Below are 11,396 nucleotides of genomic sequence, written 5' to 3' on the forward strand. Positions count from 1 at the left end.
TGAACGGCAATTTAAAAAGCTTTTTAAAATACATTAATGGCAAAAAGCAAACTAGAAATAACTTTGGCCTGTTACTTGATGAGCATGGTCACCTTATTAACAGGGACATAGACAAAGCTGAGATGTTTAATGCTTTCTTCACCTTGGTCTTCAACAGTGATGATGGACTTGTGGGCCCCCATAACTCTGGGCTGGAAAACCACGGCTGTGAGAACGATAAACTCCCAAACGATCCGGAACTTGTACTGGATCTGCTACTGCAGCTGGATCCCTACAAGTCGATGAAGCCTGATAAGATTCATCCAAGATTGCTTGAAGAGCTGGGGATGTCATGATACAACCTGATGGAATGGCAGGAAGATGTGCCAGGGGAGGGTCAGCTGGACATGAGGAAAAGGTTCTTCACCCAGAGGTGCTGGACACTGAACAGGCTCCCCAGGGAGGTGTCACGGCCCCAACCTGACAGTGATCAAGAAGAGACTGGACGACGTCCTCAGACACATGGTGTGAACTGTGGGGTTGTCCTGTGCAAGGACAGGAATTGGACTCGATGATCCTGTGGGTCCCTTCCAAACCAGGACATTCTATGATTCTGTGTATCCCTGAGGCAATACTTGGAAAGTATATTGCTTTTGTTGCCAGGTAAAGGCAAACTGGTCTTGTATTGAGCTGGCAGGTGGGGGTGGGCACAGTGCTGGTGATGGCGTTAGGGACGGTTGGATTTTTCGCATAAGCATTAATTTTTGCCATTGGCAAAACATTTCTGATGTTCTGGTCCCGTCTATTTCTGACCATGGGATACCAGCTTGTGCAAGGTCATTCTGCATTTGTGTCCTCATAACCCATGCTGTAATTCCTTTTGGTTTTGCTGCCTTGCCTTTATTTACCACCCAAACAGAGGGTCCCAAAATTACAGCCCAAATTTCCCCCAAGGAATTTATTAGAGCACCTACGTTATCCGTAGCATTTGTCCCTGCTGCTGTCGTCAAGGGTTTTAGTGAGGCAGGTGCTCCTCTCAAAAACTGCATTTTGACAGTTGTTACTGCTACACTGTCCGGATTGGATCCTAACAGCAATGCATGAGCCATCCCCATCTGCCGCATCCAATTAATACCTTTTGCATTGCACACCAGCTTCTGAGGGTTGACACTGATTTGACAGGTTCAGCATACGGTGGTAAAACTCCTGCACACAACCATTGATATGTTGTAATGCGACAACCTCACGGTCAGGAGCTCTAAGATAGGTAAATAATTACCATACCCATCTGCTGGCTGACTTGTGAGAAGAATCCAGTGCTGCTTTCCATGGCAACACATGCAGAGCCGTTTCAGTTGCCTGGGGGGTAACCACTGCCCCGTCATCAATCTCAGGCCCTGCCTCTGGCAGAGCCCATTGATCCAGGAAAGTGGCCACGGGGGCCCAGTGCTCAGTGCTGGGCCATCCCTGAACACAGGGAGTCACCAGCATGGCCGCCCCGGTCCTTGGCCTTTTTGCAAACCATGGCATGGCCATTTCTGGTGATGCTGACCATGCCAAATGTGTGAGCTGACACAGGCAGGTCACGGGAACAACCACAAGCCGCAGATGAAATGCAAAGTGTAATTTATTTTCTTTACCTTGCTAACGGGGGGATCCTCAAAAAAGCACCTGGGCAGAGGTGACACAAGCAAGAGCACAGGTGCCGCAGAGCTCAGTCCTGGCTGGATCCCAGGACCTGCTGGTTTCACCTATATATCAGGGATTCATGCAGGTGCCTTTTACCACACTGCTTTGATATTTACCTGCAATAGGGCAGGAATTTCAAGGTTGTTGGAGAAGGTGCCTATAAGACTTTCACAATTCTATGTTATATAAAGGCAGAGGTTCAACCTGCGAAGCACACGCGGCTAAACAAAAATAAGTGTGATTTGTGTTTTTCTACACCCCACGTAGTGTGTATTTACAAATCTCCTCCTTGCCAGTCTTCTATTATATTCCCACAACCTACAATTAGTGTCGTACTCGGTCTAAAGCTGGAGCTGGCTTTTCTGGCTAGTTACTTCCGTTAGTTCAGGTTTTCCAGCTACTTTGGTTAGTTTTGTTTGGAAGTTCTGTTCTGTTGGGAGTTTTGAGTGAGTTCAGCCTTTTGCCGTTCTGCCATTTTACAGTTGGCCCTTGGGCCTTTCTGCCTGTTGCCCTTTTGCTCCCTCTTGCTGGGATCAGCTGTTCAGGACCAAGGTGCTCCCTTCTGCAAGACTGGCTGTTCTGTGTGACTGGAGTTACATGAGGGATTGCACTGAGTAGATTTTTTAATTTAATTTAATCTGATTTTTTAATATTTTTTATTTTTTATTTCATTTTATTATATACATAGTAGTAGTAGTAACAGTACAATGTTAGTAGTAGCAGTAGTATATTATACTATACTATTTTTATTGTCTTATTAAAATGCTTTTTCTGAACCCATGGGTTTCTCCCTTTCCTTCAGTTATCCTCCTTATCCCACTTGGTCAGCTGGGGGAATATGTGAGTAGCTGTTGTGGTCTTAGTTGCTGGCTGGGGTAAAACCATGACAGGGAAGAATAGCAGTAGCTCAAGAAATCCTGAAAATCACTTTCCAAGATGATGGCTCTGGAGGTCCAGAGTGGACCTCAGGATAAAGAAATGTCATTCTGAGCACAGTGCTGTGGTCATTCAGAAGGACTTTGGAACAGCCATGACTTTGTGTTTCAAGGAACGGCTGGTGGGGATGGAGAGACAGCAGCAGAGGTGGGGACACACCGGGGTGAGAACATGGTGGGGAAGCGCATGGGGTGTCTGCAGCCTGTGGGGAAACAGCCACAGGCCTGGGACAGTGTAGGATGGATCGTGGTGGAGACAGCGAAGGGCGCTGGTAAGGCTGGATGTCCCTGAAAGACCCAAGGTCTTTGTCCCCTTGGCTATGGCTGATGTCCCTGACAGCGAGGCCGAAGAGGAGACACATGGTTGTCATGGCGATGGCACTCCATTGCCTCCTTGCACCCCCCAGGGAGTGTCACACCATTGTCCTGCACTGGGCATCATCCCCACATCTCCAGCAAGAGACCTGAGACACACGTGAGGGACAGGATCTCCCTTCCTAGGGGCAGGGGGTCAAGGCTTGGCCATTCTCCTTCATCAAACAAACCAAGGGTTTTCTCAGCATCAGAGCTGCTGCACTTTGCCTTTGCCTGATGCAATCACTGCCTCCAATTATCTGCTCTAACGAGTCCCTGGGGAGGCTTTGTCAGTAACAGCCCTCAGTGGGGCCCATTAATGCTTCAAGGTACTTTGGGCTTTGCTTCTGACTTGGGCTTCTTGAGGAGATTCTTCAGTCTGCTCTTGGTATCTGAGGTTCATGGACTCAGCACCAAATACGCCATGGGGCTCATTAAAACACAGAAAGCCCCAACAAGCCATGTTTCCTTCCTAATTTTCTTCCAATCTTCAAGACTTGTAGAACTAACGGGAGAGGTTTCAATGGGACACTTACTGATGAAGACTTCAAAGAAGATTTCATAAAGGAGGGGTTTTTCTTTCAAGGGTACTTTCTGTCATTTTTCAGGGTATAGAAGAAGTGACAGCAGCATTCTGCAATGGACATTGATCCAGAGGGTCTCCTGAAGCCATCTGGACAGGCAGGAGAACAGTCCCTTGAGGCTGGACACTGTATGGACACCCTTGCTCCTCACCGCCCACCCCCAGTCTGCCCGTTCCCTCATTGGCCACCTGGGACTTGCATCACTTTTCCTCACATCAGACTTCTGCACTGAGCTCTGCAGGTGGATGCTGCAGCTCCTGCACACCAGCTCCCACCTGCTCTCCTGTGTAAACACTACACAATTTCATAAACACTAAAACACTTTCCTCAACTGTGTGTGTGAGCTGGGTCTAATGAGGTCCACCATCCACACGGGACATCCACACAGGAACTGTTTTAGACAGAGAGATAGGAAAGGATATATATAAACACAATTAACACGTTAACTACCATGTTAATTAGACTTCTGAAGAATGAGGCAAGTTTGGAACTCCCTGAAGCTCTGAAGCAGAAAGCAGACAGTTGAGAGGCAACTGAATGACCAAAGAGCAAGTGGAGGAGGAAACCTGAGAGCACTGGGAAGGGCAAACGTCCAGACAGTCTGCTGGGAAGTTGTCCTTTGACATGGACATTTAATCAGGAGAGGTGGAAACTCCCGAATGACAAGGGAGATGAAATAATAGAGTGTTGGTAATAGAAGTACAGGGGAAGACCAATATTTGTTTTCGTACCCTTAGTACACTTCCCGGTAATTCACTTTTTAACATTTTTTTGTGTTTGTGGTGGGGGTTTTTTTATTTGTTTTGGATTTTTGTTTTAATATGTTAAAAATAAACAAACAAACAAACTCAGAAACAAACACACCAAACAAACAAACCAAAACCAAAAAAACCAAACCAAAAAAAACCCCACCACCAACAACAAAGTGCACCTTTCCAGGCAGACATCAGTCATCAGTTGTCTCACCATAAACAGCCAGTGCCATTTTCGGGGCCCCAGTGCACCTGAGGTGCTGGCCTGGGATTGGCATCTATCACAGAGGACCTGGGGGAGACCAGAGCACCTTGCGATGCAGGTGGAGCCTGGGCAGGGGTTCCTGGGGCATCTACACTGGCACCAGGTGTCTGTGTCCCTGGAGCTGAAGACATTTGTGTCCTAAATCCATTCCCAGTTCTGGAAAACTCTTTCCTTTTCAAAGAAAAGAAACCCTCCCAAAGAAAAGAAGAAAAATAAAGACAAGTATGTTGACACCTTCCTTTGCTTTGGATCTTTGTCTTCAGTTCTTATTTTAATTTTCATTGACATTAAGTGACATCTGTTGGGCCTGCAGGCATTAAGCCAAGATCATTTTGTGTCTTGCATAGCACCCCATGCCCTCTAAACCTTCCCTGCCCAGGACTCCTCACACTTTGCCCAGAGCGAGTCATACTGAGGTGTTGACTGGTTCACTGGTTGAGATGTTGGTTTAGATGGTCACCTCCAGCACAGCTGGATTCATGGCCCATAATCGTCTGCTCTGACCAGTTAGAAACAGAGCCCAACATCACAATGGGATTGTAAGAGAACCGAGGTTGAAGGGACCTCAGGAGTCTGCAGTCCAACCTGTCACAAACTGGGTCACACCAAGGTGTTCAAGCCTTGATGCAATCAGAGTTTGAAAACCTGCAAAGACAGAGCCTGTGCAGCCTCTCTGGGTGACCTGAGACAGCACTTGGCTGAGCTCCTGGGGAAAAAGCTTTTCCTTATGTCCTGGCTGAACCTCTCTCACCTTCCACCCATTCTCTTCTGTTCTTCTACCACACACCATGATGAAGAGCCTGGCTGCGTGTTCTCCATGACCTCCTATAAGAGTTGGTTCGAAGAACAGTATTTGCCTGAACATCGCCATCAGGGACTTGGAGAACAGATGCCCTGATAGAAAGAATTGGAACATGACTTGGAGAGAGGCCTGACGAAAAAAATTGTGTTGTACAGGTCTCTCCAACCCGGGGGCTACAGGTAACAATGGCTGCTGTACGGATTCCACCTGCTGCCGCAGCCAGACTTGCCCCCACCTCCTAAAAGGAATTGTGTTCTACAGGTCTCTCCCACCTGGGGACTATAGCTGCTGTGCAGAAGATGGATTTTCACCTGCTGCCTCAGCCAAACTTGCCCCCACCTCCTCCCTGCTACTAAGGCCAGTGAAGAAGAGCATGCGCAGAGGCTCTCCAAAGGTCTTGAGGTCACCCAATGGACCAGTAAGAGACCCCTGAACCGAGGCGATGCAGGCACAGACGGGTTCTGGCAAGCGAAGCGGGGACTCTTCAGGCCTGCGCAGTTCAGCCTGGATTGCGAAACAAAGGCAGAGATTGGCCTCAATCCATGGGAGCGAAGCGGGGTGAAGAAGCATGAAAGACGATTCCCGAGGGGACATCGCTGAGCTCTCCCCACCAAAGGAACACGGATCACAACGGAGAACCGGCAGGACTCTTCTCACGACACCTGAGACCATAGGGACGCCTTTGGATCTCGTAGTGGTAGCCAACCATTTTTTTTCCCCCTTTCTTTTCTTTCCTTTTTCTCCACTCTCTCTATCACGTGCCGCTTTACGGGCAAAATAAATAAAGAAATATTGATGATTGAATTACAACCTCTTGGCTTTTTGATTCCCTTAATTTTGCACTTCAGGATCAAGGTAAATGAAGCATCACGAGTCCATCACCAAATGGACCGTGACAGGCCTGGAGTACAAGTGTTATGAGGAGCGGCTGAGGGACCTGAGGCTGTTTAGCCTGGGAAAAAAGAGACTGAGGGGAGACCTTATCGGTCTCTACAACTACCTGACAGGAGGTTGTAGCGTGGTGGGTGTTGGTCTCTTCTCCCAAGCAGCAAGTGATAGGATGAGAGGAAATAGTCTCAAGTTGTGCCAGGGAAGATTCAGGTTGGATATTAGGAGACATTTCTTCGTGGAAAAAGTTGTGAAGCAGTGGAACAGGCTGCCCAGGGAAGTGGTGGAGTCACCATTCCTGGAGGTGTTTAGACGACATTTAATTGGGTTTCTTAGGGACATGGTTTAGTGCCAGAGTTGGGTTATGGTTGGACTCGATGATCCTGAGGGTCTCTTCCAGCTGAAATTATTCTATAAATCGATTGACAAATCAAATTCAGGGCAGTTATTCCCTTATAGTGCCAGTTACAGGCCTGCAGTGTTACGTGAGGTGCCAAGGCTCTCGCACACCCCTACATGCACTGGGCAGGGACAGCGATGGTCCTGTCCAGGGCAGCCATCCCCATCCACAGTGAGTGTGGGACAGACACCCCAGACAGCACTGCAGACAGATTCGGTGCCTTTGTGCAAGAAACTCATTCCCACCTCTGAAGCATCGCAAGATCTGTCCCTTCTCTATCCAGGAGATGTAGGGCAGCCCATGAATAGGAAGCGCTTCACACCGCGGTGTCCATGCGTATAGCAACACTTCCAAATCTCCTCTTTTTCTTTTCACCAAACATGTTCTCAATTCCTTGATAACATACTCTGCTCTGAAGTCAAACCTTTGCACACATGGGGACCTGGATTCTTGAGACCAACCAGATTTCCCTAAGACTCTCAGAGCTTGGCTGGGTGCTACAGCTGAGGTGCCACAGCCCAACTGTGCACTGATGCCCTGAGCCAAGGGCACAGCCAGGACAAGCTGCAGCCTGTGCTGTTTGACGCCCATGGAGTCACCGCCAGGCGTGGTGGGACAAGTCACACAGCTTGGGGTGCTGCAATGGCTGGGTACGGGCTTTTCAGGAGAGACGGGCTGGAAGGGTCAGCAGTGGGATTCCCTCAGAGTGAAGAAGTTGCTTGGATGTATGGAGCTCCTTTATGTGGGGAGTGACAAGATGGGTTTTCCCTTGTGAGTGAGGGCACCAATGACAAAGCCTGTGGGGGCACATGGCCATGGCCCCCAACAATCTGGTGCCACCGAAAGTGGGGCACAGCAGTCAGGGAGAGGCACCAGGATAAGGAGGAGAAAGCAGCACTGAAAGACTGTGCTAGGGAAATTGGAAATTATTTCTTTTTGCTTGAATACACTCTTGATGGAAGCCTGCTACTGCTGCCATTTTACTGGCCACTTTCTGGGCTCAGGAGAGTCCTGGAGGCTGAGGCCCCTTTTCTTTAGGGGGCACCGGGGGCTCCCCGGGCGAGTGGTCCCTGCCCTGGCTGGAATTGGAGGGTCCGTGGCTGCAGCAGTGCAGGGAGAGTCCAGAACTTGAGAAACTTTGGGGTTCCACCATCAGGAATCTCTGAAGTTTCCAAAGGAGAAGCGGCCAGTCCTGTATCGGGGCAGGAGAATAACCCCATCCATCAGGACAGAGGAGGACCTGACACGCTGAGCAGGGACCCTGAGGAGAAGGGCCTGGGCACTACAAGGGCCGCCACACAAGCCCGTGCCGCACGCTCACCATGACCAAGGCAGCTGCACACGGGGCTGCATGAGGAGGAGCGTGGGGACCCAGACACCTGGAGTTCTCATCCCATTCGGTTCAGCACTGGTGTGACCCCACACACGGGTGTGTGCCAGTGTGCAGCTCCCAGTTTGGAGAAGCACGGAGGAACTAGAGAGTGTAGGGCTCTGCCCAAGGCTTTGTGCTTCAAGGAACAGCTGAGGAGGATGGAGAGAGATCAGCAAAGGAAGGAAGATGCTCAGACAAGAGCAAGGTGGGGCAGCAGGGGGGATGTGTCCAGCCTGCAGGGCAAGAGGTGCAGGGGATGCCACAGCATAGGACAGGCTGTAGTGGAGATGATCAAGGGATGTAAAGAGGCTGAAAGCCCCAACAGACATGAACTCCTTCTCCCCTTGGCTATGGCTGTTGTCTCCAGCTCTGATGCCTGTGAGGAGACACCTTGTCCTTACAGCACAGGGGCCTCATGGCCTCCTTGTCCCCAGCCAGGAACCTGGGAGGTGTGGGACCATAGTCCTGCCCTTGGCCTTGCACAGCCCCACATCACACTGTCCCAGGAAGGGCCCTGGGCAACGTGGGAGGGACAGGATCTGCCTTCCCAGGGCTGGGGGTCAGGGCTTGGCCCTTTGGTTAATGAAACACATCCAGGTTTACTGATCATCAGAGAGACCTTCACCTTGCTTGTCCTGACCTGTCGTCTCTGCCTCCAGTTTCCTCTCTAACCAAATCTTGGAGTCATTTCCTCAATAGTGTCCTTCAGTGGGACTCATTAACATTACAAGAAACTTTGGAGTTTGAATCTGACTTGGACTTCTTGAGAGGTTTTATTCAACTTCCCCTCAGGGTCTGAGGTTCATGGACTCAGCACCAAACCCACCAGAGGGGTCATTAAAGCGCCTTGGGCTGCTCCTGTGCTGCTGAGCTGGGCTGGGCTCCTGGGACACAGGGAGCTCATGGCAAGCGGCAGCGCTGCAGAGAGACAGCTCTGCCCAGGAGCAGCTCCTCTGCAAAGCGCAGCAGGGCTGAGGGCTCTGCCTGGGGATCTCAGGGAGACGAGCAAGGCAGAGGGAGATGAAAGGTGGTCAGGATGGGGAGGATGACTGAGAGCTCACTGGAGGAGAAATCTTTGCAGCCCTTGACCCGGTAAGTCTCTGGGTGCAGGGCAATGCAGCTGTAGCTCCTGGAGGCATCTCCTGAAGCTGGAACAGCCACAGCTTGTGGTATCCCTATGGAGGGGACTCTTGTTCCCAAATTTTGAAAATCAAAGCAGACGGTTTTCCAGCCAAGGGTGCCCAGGGCTGTCCTGCAGAGCAGGGTCCCTGCACCCCAGGGCTGTGCCGGGACAGGGACTCTGCCGCCTGCCAGGGTCAGCGCTCAGCCTGCCCGGGGAGATCCCCCCGGTGCTGTGGGGAGAAGCTGTGGGGGGAAGGAGCAACATCTGGTAGGGCAGGGTCGTGCAATAGAATGGGGGCTGCATGGGTCAGGGCTGTTCACAGCTCTAGTTCACTAAAGGACATTCTCAGGAGGCTTTTAAAGAAGCACACTAAGACAGGGGCTTTGTGAAAGGGAAGTATCTTATTCTAACAATCTCATACTCTGCGTTGTCTATGTGGCCAATGGGACACAGAAATTAATGTCTCAGTTCAGGAGGAGGCACTGAAATTCCAGATCCATTTCTCTCAGAGGTGAATAAACCTGCGAGTATCAGAAATCAACACACCCTGGCTTCCAGACAGGATCAGGATCACTTTTCCATGCTCATTATTGTTGGTCTGATGTTCCCATCAGAGCCGGCGCACACAGAGCTGCCCCTGGGCAGTGCCGGCTGCTGGGAGGGGTCTGCAGGGCAGAGCTGAGCACACAGCGGCTGGGATGGGGTCTGTGACACTGACAGGAGGAGACCTGGGCACAGAGACACAGCTGCAGGCAGGGACAGCTCCAGGCAGCAGAGCAGGGGCTGGTCAGGAGCTCTTCTGCTCCTGCTCTGCAGATGGCTGCTGGGGGTTGTCTGCTGGGCAATGATCTGACTGTCCCTTCAGCACATCCCATCTCCAGGAGCCCTGACTCTGCTCTGCCTGTCCTGCTGGGCTCACCAGCTGACCCAGAAAGGCCCGGTTCTGCTGTAGGATGCCAGGAGTGCTGAGCCTTTCCTTGGGGTCCGCACTGTCCTGCCAAAGTCCTTTGCTTCTCTGGGTGAGGGGTCGTGTCCTGCTCTCTCCATCACATCTGCACCTCTGGGCTGGGACAGAGAAGAGTTTGCAGATCTGCCCTTTCAAACAGGGCTCCCTGCTCCAGTACAAGTCCAGTTTTGGGTTTTCTTTTAAAGAGAGGATTGTTTATGAAGTTGTTTTTAAGGCAGCACAGGTGAAAGCACAGGGCAAATGGGTAAAAGCTGCTCTCCTGACTCTGCACTGAGCCACAAAGAGATGAGCCCTTTTGCCTGTCCTATCTCAAGACTCTTCACATTTTCAGTCATATATATGAGAAACTCAAGCCCTACAAAAATCTAGTCATGAGATGTGATGGTGGAAAATTAAAAACATGGACAAAATCATAATAATGACACACTAAGCCTCCGCTCTGCAGCCCATGCTCTTAAGTGTCATGAGAGCAGATATTGAAGTTTTTCATGAACAGTGCATAACATATGACATTGCTTGTGAACATCAGAGCTCTCAAACCAGCTCCCATGTCCCCACTGCAGCTGAGCAAAGCTGGCTGCTGGGCCCCAGACGGGCAGAGGTCCTGCTCCTCACAGCACACTCAGCCAGCACATAGCAGAGAAACGAAATGCATTTCAAATGGGGCTGGGTGTGAATGAAAAATGGAGTGGCTTTGCTCAGAGGAGTATGTCCTGATTTTAAGATGTCATTTCCTTTTTGGAAGAGAGTCCCCACGGCAAGAAACAACAAATGTCCAACAGCAGCTGCATCACCCAGTTCCTCCTCCTGGCGTTCACAGACACACGGGAGCTGCAGCTCTTGCACTTCTGGCTCTTCCTGGGCATCTACCTGGCTGCCCTCCTGGGCAACGGCCTCATCATCACCACCATAGCCTGTGACCAGCACCTCCACACCCCCATGTACTTCTTCCTGCTCAACCTCGCCCTTCTTGACTTGTGCTCCATCTCCATGACTGTGCCCAAATCCATGGTCAACTCTCTGTGGGATACCAGGGCCATTTCTTATATGGGATGCACTGCCCAGCTCTTTCTGTTTGTCTTTTTCATTGCAGCAGAGTTGTATCTGCTCACCGTCATGTCCTACGACCGCTACGTTGCCATCTGCAAACCCCTGCACTACGGGACCCTCCTGGGCAGCAGAGCTTGTGTCCACATGGCAGCAGCTGCCTGGGCCAGTGGGTTTCTCAATGCTCTGCTGCACACGGCCAATACATTTTCACTGCCACTGTGCAAGGGCAATGCCCT

This window comes from Caloenas nicobarica, chromosome 28, assembly GCF_036013445.1.
Source record: "Caloenas nicobarica isolate bCalNic1 chromosome 28, bCalNic1.hap1, whole genome shotgun sequence".
Taxonomy (NCBI): domain Eukaryota; kingdom Metazoa; phylum Chordata; class Aves; order Columbiformes; family Columbidae; genus Caloenas; species Caloenas nicobarica.